Raw genomic sequence first — 9,271 nt, forward strand, 5'->3', positions numbered from 1 at the left:
CTGAGCCTCTCTTCCAAGTGTGAAGGGGTTGGGTGTTTTTAATGGCTGCGTTCTCAGCTACCGTGAGAGTGGGTTATTATATCATGAGCTGCACTCTCTCCACTCTGACACCCAATGTTCCTTTGTATGTACCTGCTTCCCTCAATGTTTCACACTACCGATACAGCAGGAGAAAGCCTTTACCATGGGCTGAGAAAACCTCAGTCTCAAATATACTAGTAAAAAACAACGAACCAACTAACCAAACAAAACCTTCTTTCCCTTATAATTTCCCAGCTTCAGATATTTTGTTATAATAATAGGAAGTGGACTGGGGACATTTGGCTTCATAATGAACAAGCTTGTATCTCATGTTACAGGGAACTCAGGTGGAGGGTGTGTCTAATCATCGTGTAATTGGATAAAGATTCAATTTCACTCCTATGTGGTTCTGTCCACTTTGCCTTTCTTTGTGGGTTGGCCTCATCTTTGTGTTGGTAAATTGCTATGGCTGTTTTGGGAGTTGCGTCCAACAACTTATTAGAGGTCTGGTTTAAGAGCCAGAGAAAGCTTTAATGAAGCCACAGTGGGATACTCCATCTTGTGTCTATGGGTGAACACAAGCCACATGAGATCCCTAAGTTAGTTCTGTGGGACAGAGTCCAGGCAACAGAATAGCTGAGTTTCGCTTTTAAGGTGGGGATTGGGTTCTTCTGAATCCCCGTGTATAATGTTCAGACGCCAGAACAGAATAGTCCTGCTACTCAGCAAACCTTATATTTGTTAGTTTTTACGTGATGCAGTTCATAGTTTTGATACACAGGTATGGTCTTTCTGGATTTCTTTTTTTTTTTGAAGTAAGTATATATATATATATATATATATATATATATATATATATATATATATATGAAGTTGCAAAGAGCGATTCCCATGAAACCTCCATGTAGGGTTTCTGGGTGGCCATTCCCAGTGCAAGCATCACCACAGTATGAAGCCTGTGCCCTTCTCTGTGTGTACAGATGCTTGTCCTGTTATCTAAGTGTGGAGCTTTCCCACCACCAAGACCTCTAGCTGCCCCATAGAGTCATGCATGACCCTCCCATCCCTACTTCCACCCAACTACTAATATGCTTCTATCTCTGTACTTTGCCATTTTGAGGATTATGTGTGGAATCATGTAATATGCGTTTCATCGCTGTGTAATATTCTGTGCTATGAACGTGAGGTAGTACGTTAAGCCATTTTCTTACTGAAGGGCATTTTGACTACTTACACTTTTGAATTACTACTAAGATGGCCACCGAACATTCTTATACAGGACTTCACGCGAACACGTTTTAATTTCTGTACAAAATGTGCAGGTTTATGATAGCTGGATTACATGGCAAGCATGTGTGTCAGTTTTAAAAGAAAACATCAACTTCTGAAGCTGTTTTGCCACCTTGCTCACCAGGAATGAGAGATACAATTTCTTTGAATCTTTCCCAGAATTTGGTATTTTCCTTTTTTTTCTCCATCTTTATTAAATTGGTTATTTATTATTTACATTACAATTGTCATTCCCTTTCCCGGTTTCCGGGCCAACATCCCCCTAACCCCTTCCCCTCCCCATCCTCCCCCATTACCGCCCTCCCCCCAACAATCACGTTCACGGGGGTTCAGTCTTAGCAGGACCCAGGGCTTCCCCTTCCACTGGTGCTCTTACTAGGATATTCATTGCTACCTTTGGGGTCAGAGTCCAGGGTCAGTCCATGTATAGTCTTTAGGTAGTGGCTTAGTCCCTGGAAGCTCTGGTTGCTTGGCATTGTTGTACATATGGGGTCTCGAGCCCCTTCAAGCTCTTCCAGTTCTTTCTCTGATTCCTTCAACGGGGGTCCTGTTCTCAGTTCAGTGGTTTGCTGCTGGCATTCGCCTCTGTATTTGCTGTATTCTGGCTGTGTCTCTCAGGAGCGATCTACATCCGGCTCCTGTCAGCCTGCACTTCTTTGCTTCATCCATCTTATCTAGTTTGGTGGCTGTATATGTGTGGGTTGGTATTTTCTTTAATGCTGGTTTTAGTGGTTATCCTAAGATCGGGGTAATTATACCCAATTTTGATTTTAACGTATGCTTCCCTGAAGGCTGCTGTTCAGTTACACTTTGTAGGTGTTGCACACTTGGGCTGGGTTCCCGCACTCACTGAGGCCAACATAATCAAACCCGGATGGGATGAATTCACAGAGCGAAAGCCCTGCGGGCAGGTAACTGGTTGGGCTGTAAAAATTTAAGGAGATGGACTTGGCTTTAGTTAATTTGTTTCCTGGGACTCATTTTTATTCTTGTAGGTGTCCCTGGTCAGGTGGTTGGTATTCTCAGAAGGTGCACTGGGTCTGGAGGCTGCATGACTGGGACATCATTTTATTTTGTTTTGCCCAAATAAATCCTCACAATTGTAACTACTCTATGTAAGGTGCCTCTAACACTGAGGGTGCTGACTACGTTCTCATTTGCTCCCGTAGGATTTGTTTCTTTTATCTCCATTCACATGTTTGCCCACTTCCCCAATTGGGTGGGTTTTTTTTTTCTATTTTGTGTTTTGCAAGCTGTTTATGCATTCAAAGTCTGAGTTCTGACTCAAGTTTGCAAATACGATCTTTCAGGCTTTGCTCTGTTGTTTCATTTCCTTGGGGTCTTTCTGAGAGTAAACGTTTTTAATTTTGATAAATTAGATGTTTCTCATCCATGGATATTTTCCATGTTTCAACCTTCTGGCAGTCAATATTTTCTACAACGACACCTTGTTTTTTCCCCATCTCATCCATTACAGGTCTCTTGAGTTTAGTTTATGTCTTAAACCTTTTTGCTTTTGTTATTCCTGTCCTCTCTCTCTCTCTCTCTCTCTCTCTCTCTCTCTCTCTCTTTCTTTTTGTTTTATTTTTGTTTTCTGAGACAAAGTGTCTTAGTTTCTGTTCTGTTGCCGTAAAGAGACACCATGACGAAGGCGACTTATGAAAGAGAACATTTAATTGGAGGCTTGCTTACAGTTTCAGAGGGTGGGTTCCTGACCTTCATGGTATGGGGAATGGCAACAGGCAGGTGGGTATAGTACTGGAGCAGTTGTTGAGAGCAGGCAGAGAGGGAGAGTGAGGGTCTCATGTGGGCTTTTGAAACCTCAAAGCTTGCCCCCAGTGACAGACCTCCTACAATAGGGCCACGCTTCTTTAATCCTTTGTAAAAGAGGTCCACCAACTGGAGACCAAATATTCAAATATATAAGACCATAGTGACATCCTTATTGAAACCCCTACATTACCCTGGTCGGCATGGAACTCGCTATGTAGACCAGGCTGACTTTGGACTGGCAGTTATCCCCCTGTCTCTACCTCTCCAGTGCTAAGACTGCAAGCATCACCACCATGAAAGTTCACTTCCTCTTCAGTATTTTCATTGATCTTCTGAATTTGTTTGAAAGTTTTATTGTCTCTCTGGTAAAAATTCCAATGTCTTTTTTTTTTTTTTTTTTGTATTTCAGCTTTTACCTTCAAACTCTGGTCTTTTTTATGGCTACTAATTCTTTGTCAAGAATAGCTGTCTGATCAGTTTTCCCCTTTCATAATGGAACATGGTTGTATTTTCATGACAGCACTTCCCTAATGATGCCAGCATCTGAATAGTTTGGGGACTGCTATAGCTGTTCCCCCTTTTCCATGGAGCCTCAAAAAATGTTTTACTTACCTATGCATGACATATGGATTCATTATGGATATTTCAAAATAACATAAGACTATCTGCCCCACTAAACTCTTCTGGAGCGTTTTGATTTGGGTTTAAAAGTTAATCCAGACAAGTCCTGTAAATCCTGGCCCACCCCCTCTGGGCTCTACATCCAATGTTAACATTTCAAAGCTGTTTCAGGGCAGCACTGAAAGCCACCCTTGGGCCTATCAGGTCTTGAACAGTGTTCTACCTGGTAGTTCACTCCCAAAGCATTTGCCCTGTGAATTCATGTTCTTTACATAGATCCATAACTCAAGGCTGGCCACGGATTCTGTAGATAGATGCAGAGGATCTTTCTTCTCTTCACTCTGATGTTTCTTACATGATTATTTTTCCTGGTTTCCTAGCTAGGGCTGGGGATCTGCCTCTCTGTACTGCATTTTGTATGCTAGAATCTGCTTCAGGCTATGAGCGAAAGACACTGAATCTGTGGCCTTGCTAACCATTCAGAATTAGGCTTGGGAGACAGAGTAGAGTCTTTGGTTGTAGGGTCTCCATGGTGGATTTGGTTTCTCCTTCCAGTCTGTCTGCTCTAAATTCAGAGTTCCTAAATAGTTTCTTTCTATATTCTTTCCATACATTTTAAAAATAATAACTGCAAGAGAGTGTAGAAAAGGCTTAATCTATTCTAACAAGTCTTAAACCCCAATCTTTAAGTAAACTATTATGTTCTAAATGCAATGTAGAATAATTAAAATATTAATTATTTAATTAAAATATATCATACAGGAGTCTAGAGAAAACTTGTCTCGTGTCCAGATATAAGACAGTGTTTGGAGAAAGAGATTGGGAAGATCATCTAAGAGCAAACCCTGTACCTACCTCCTTTTCAAGGTGGTAACTTGAACTACATAGCCCTTAAGCTGCACAGTGGGAATCTATGAGCACATTAGAAAGATGGTCCTCCATTTCCTCCTAAGCTCTGGAGAAGCCAGAGAGTGCACATCATGGCTTTGGTATGGGAGAGGAGACGTTAGCAATTAAGGCAGATTAGAGAGTAGAGAGCGACAGAGAATAACCTCCAGTCTTCTGCATCTCAGAGACTGTGAAAGGAGAGAGGGATCACGGGCCTTATGAGCCTGGAGATACCAATCCCAAATACAGGCATTTCAGAGAGGCACAGCAGTGAGACATAGTGTCAAGAACTGCTTAGGTCAGTCCGCCATTGTACAGCAGCGAGGGAGATCTTAGAGCCATTAGTGTAGGGCTGGTATGTATCTTAAGAGATGTGGCTGTGCTCTTTCTGCCATCTTGGCGTCTTTGGAGGCCTGCTGGGAACAGGACTTCTAAAAAAACAAGTATGTCTGGAAGGCTGTGGTGCAAGGCCATTTTTGCTGGCTACAAGCGAGGCCTCCGGAACCAAAGAGAGCACACGGCTCTTCTTAAAATTGAAGGTGTTTATGCCCGAGATGAAACTGAGTTCTACTTAGGCAAGAGGTGTGCTTATGTGTATAAAGCAAAAAACAATACAGTGACTCCTGGAGGCAAACCAAACAAAACCAGAGTGATCTGGGGAAAAGTAAGTCGGGCCCATGGAAACAGTGGCGTGGTTCGTGCCAAATTCCGAAGCAACCTTCCTGCAAAGGCCATTGGACACAGAATCTGTGTGATGCTGTATCCATCCCGGATTTAAACTAATGGAGAGTAAATAAATAAAAGTAGATTTGTGCTCTTGTATTTTTTTCAAAAAAAAAAAAAAAAAAAAAGAGACGTGGCTGTAAGAACAGATGAGAAGCCTTTTAAGGCTGAGCCTTGTAAAGACCAGAAGCTAGAAATACAAGGAGCATCAGGCAGAGGGGAGTGAGGTGAGCAGACTGGGAAAGTAGGAATTCAAGCAAGAAGAATTAGTGAGGAAAATCACGCTGGAGGCGTTCATGAGGGGTCCTGTTTGACTTGGAACCTACATTCGGAATCATGGAAGTCACGTAAGAAATGTCAGTGAAGCCGTGGACACAAAAGATTGTGAAGGGCCTAAGAAAGGTGGGTAAAGGCTGTGGGCGGAGAATCGGCATCGACACTGAATGATTTTGATATTAATATGTGAAGATGTGCACCAGTAGCCAGTGAAGCTGGCTTTTACTTGATGGCAGCCACCCTAGCATATGGATGCTTGGGGAAATGATTCATTAGAGAGTGGAAAACCAGGGATGCTGTCAAGGGCAGGAGCCATTGGCTGGCACACAGGCTGGAAGCTGTCAGTACCTGGTCGTAAGGTGGCCACACCTGCTTGTCTTGAAGGGTGGAGTATCTGAAAAAAGAAGAAGGAAAGGAAAGATATAGAATGGATACAGTAGAGGCTGCTGGCCCATTTGGTGGCAGAGTCGTATCAAGGTTTTATTCTAACTCTATTTTCCTAATAAAGCCCCAAGCCATTGTTTAAACATCAGCAAAATGAAATGTGCTCTACCTACCTGCTTATCTACCTACCTTCCTGCCTGCCTGCTTATTTCACTGATGAGATGCATTTAAATATAGTTTGAAACTCTTAAGATACTCTATGAAGCATTATTGTTTGCGATCTTAGCGAAGCCGTTCTCTTTCTTGAGGTATCGACATCTCTTCCCTGAGAACTTCAGATTCTGAAATGTTGACTTGGGAGTTGTGGTCCCTTACCGATCTAGCCCGACAGCACTTCTTGCTGGGAAAACTCTCTTCCATGGCTCTGACCCTGAAAGACGCTTCGTTTTCACTGTTAAGCTGACTGGATGTAGAATCGTTGTGGAGGCACGCCCTTGGGTGTGTCTGTGGGGGCGTCTCCCGAGAATCTGAGTGGTAAATACCGACCCTGAAAGTGAGCAGCGGCATCCGTGGGCTGGGCCTGAGGATGAAGAAGAAACTGTGTTGCGCACAGCCTTTATTCGCTTGTGACTTTTGACTATGTGCGCGCTATCTCCACCTTTCTTCCGCTGCAGATGCTCCTTTTCCATGAGGGATTGCATCCCCATAAGCCTTAAGCCCAAATAAACTCTCCCCTTTAAACCACCTTTGTAAGGTCCTTGGCCACAGCAACGAGTAAAGGGATTAATGCAGACAGGTATGTTTGTGTCCATTGCTAACTTGACTTCCATCCACTCTTTTCAAATTAGCGCCAGTCCCCCAGACACTGGCATGAATAGACATGGCGCCTGGTAGTGGCACCTGATAAAACATAGTTCAGGGGTTGGGGATTTAGCTCAGTGGTAGAGCGCTGGCCTAGCAAGCGCAAGGCCCTGGGTTCGGTCCCCAGCTCTGAAAAAAAGAAAAAAGAAAAAAAACAAAACCATAGTTCAGCTCAGACAGAGGATGCAAGAAGCATTCTTCAGACAGAAAATCTAAAGGAGAATTTTAGAAATTCCCCTCAGTGTCCTTAAATCTAGGTCATAGGTGGATCATTTTCTCTCCACATTATTGATAGATTTTTTTTTGATTTATTCTCAATTTTCCTGGCCCAGTGGACACCAAATAGCCTTGAGACAAAAGCCATTTGTTTCTCTCTAGTCATTGTCTCTCGAACAGATGATCTGCAGACACAATTTGGAGTTATGTTTTTCTATTACAGCAAAAAGAGAAGCTAATTTAGATTCATGAGAAATTATTGGAATTAGCAAGTTAGAATTTCGGCATCAGAGAGGGAAGTGAGTTTATTTAAATTACCTCTGAGGCAGTTAATTTTCAATATTTATAAATTTCAATTAAGTAAGAAACATTTGGGTCAGGAAAGTTCTTTAAGCAATGAAACTCCTAATTGCTTATTGCCCCTGACTTTAATAAAGCTTTTACACAGAGACAAAGAGGCAATTTTACCTGAAAATCCTGAATAATTTACATTATAACTTTTAAACTACATTACCATAACCTTTCAAAGGAAGCAGTCAAGTGAGTGTGTGTGATAATCGCTTGCATTCAAGTTGGTCTCATGTTCATCTGACGCTTTCCTTGGCTCTTTGGGAACTATTGAGCTCTGACTAAAGTAATTTCTGCTTGAAACTTACTCTATCTAAAAAGCACAAGGCTGAGTGTAGCTAGGAAAGAAACACAGTTGTTTTGTAGCTTTCTGGGAGCCTTTCTCCATTCCTTTCTGTCTGGATCAGTCTTCCTTCCTCCCTCCCTCCCTCCCTCCCTCCCTCCCCCTTCCCTTCCTTCCTTCCTTCCTTCCTTCCTTCCTTCCTTCCTTCCTTCCTTCCTTCCTTCCTTCCACATTCTTGATTCCATATCTTCATACTCCATCCAACTCACACAGGGCAGGAACCTGGAGGCAGGCGCTGATGCAGAGGACATGGAAGAGTGCTGCTCACTGACTTGCCCATCATGCCTTGTTCAGCCTGTTTTCTTCTAGAACCAAAACCACCAGCCTGGGGATAGCATCACCCACCATAGGCTGGGTCCTCTCCATCAATCACTAATTAAGAAAACACCCTACATCTGGGTCTCATTGGAGGCATTTTCTCAACTGACGTTCCCTCATCTCAGATGACTATCGGTTGCTTTAACATAAAACTAGCCTGCACACTGATATTGTTAAATTAGAATCCCACACTGATAATTCATTTAACTTTAATTACTTCCCCAAAGGCACCACCTGCAAACACGTTGGGGGAAGGGTCACGGCTACACTTGGAGAAACTGAGTTCACCCCCTTAGCACTTTCCTGGCCTTCCATTGTGAAACAGGTTTCATAGGAAACTTCCCATTTTGTAGTCCCCCTTGAACCAGTGTGCTGGCTGATGAGTTTATTCTCGTGGTTTCCTTTTCTGATTGTCCTGACTATAGCTGTTCTTTTAAGTAATTCCTTCAGTACTTGATTTCTACTGTGTAGAAAAATGTGGAGGAAATGATCATGTTGTCAGCTAGAGGTAACATTCTACTGAGCCAATTTGAGGCAGCCATTTATTACAGAGACATCAATTTCGAGGCAAGGTGATTTGGGAGTGGGAGAATCTGGGAGCATGTAGCATTGTGAGAAGTTGCCTATTTTAGCTGCTGCTTATGTCACCAGAGCTGTTACCTGCACAGGTGTGCTGATTAGCACAATGAGGTCAGGGTTAGTGCATGCACCTGGATAACCACAGGATGACCTGGGAAATCTTTCAGGGCTGTGTCCAGTACCAGAATCTTTTCTTTGCATAGAAATCCAACCCCCGCCTGGCATTCCCAAGGCTGTGTCTCACTGCTATTCAATCCTGATCTTCTTGTCTCCTCCTGCCATTAACGCCTCCCTTGGTACTTTGTACCTCACCCTACAACACAAACCCTTGTTGGAGTTTTCATTTCCTTCTTCTTGGGCACTGAGGAGACTCCTCTCTGCTGACTATAGAGTATGTTATAGGTGGTGGGGATTAGTAGTAGCTGAAAAAGCAGGAACCAGACAATTTCCTATGGGCAAATATTATTCCCTTTTAGACTCTTGTTGAAAGAGGGTGCGAGGAATAACTGGGAAGGAGGAAAGGAGAAGGGAGGGTATCATTAGGAGGGAGGGAGACAAAGGCAGCCTAATGACTATGGGGTAGGCTGGTGATGCTTGCTAACCTTGGTTCAGCACTAGAATGCTTGTCTC

At 43.1% G+C, this 9,271-nt stretch overlaps 1 pseudogene across 1 annotated transcript; it reads left to right on the forward strand.

The window, feature by feature from the left end:
• Nucleotides 1-4,972: 4,972 nt before the first annotated feature.
• Nucleotides 4,973-5,442, forward strand: LOC108352858 (60S ribosomal protein L35a pseudogene; annotated as a pseudogene). The gene has a single exon (XR_015637130.1). The product of XR_015637130.1 is annotated as a 60S ribosomal protein L35a pseudogene, transcript variant X2 (transcript).
• The last annotated feature ends 3,829 nt before the right edge of the window (nt 5,443-9,271 follow it).

Source organism: Rattus norvegicus, chromosome 14 (genome assembly GCF_021556685.1).
Source record: "Rattus norvegicus strain SHRSP/BbbUtx chromosome 14, alternate assembly SHRSP_T2T, whole genome shotgun sequence".
Classification (NCBI taxonomy): domain Eukaryota; kingdom Metazoa; phylum Chordata; class Mammalia; order Rodentia; family Muridae; genus Rattus; species Rattus norvegicus.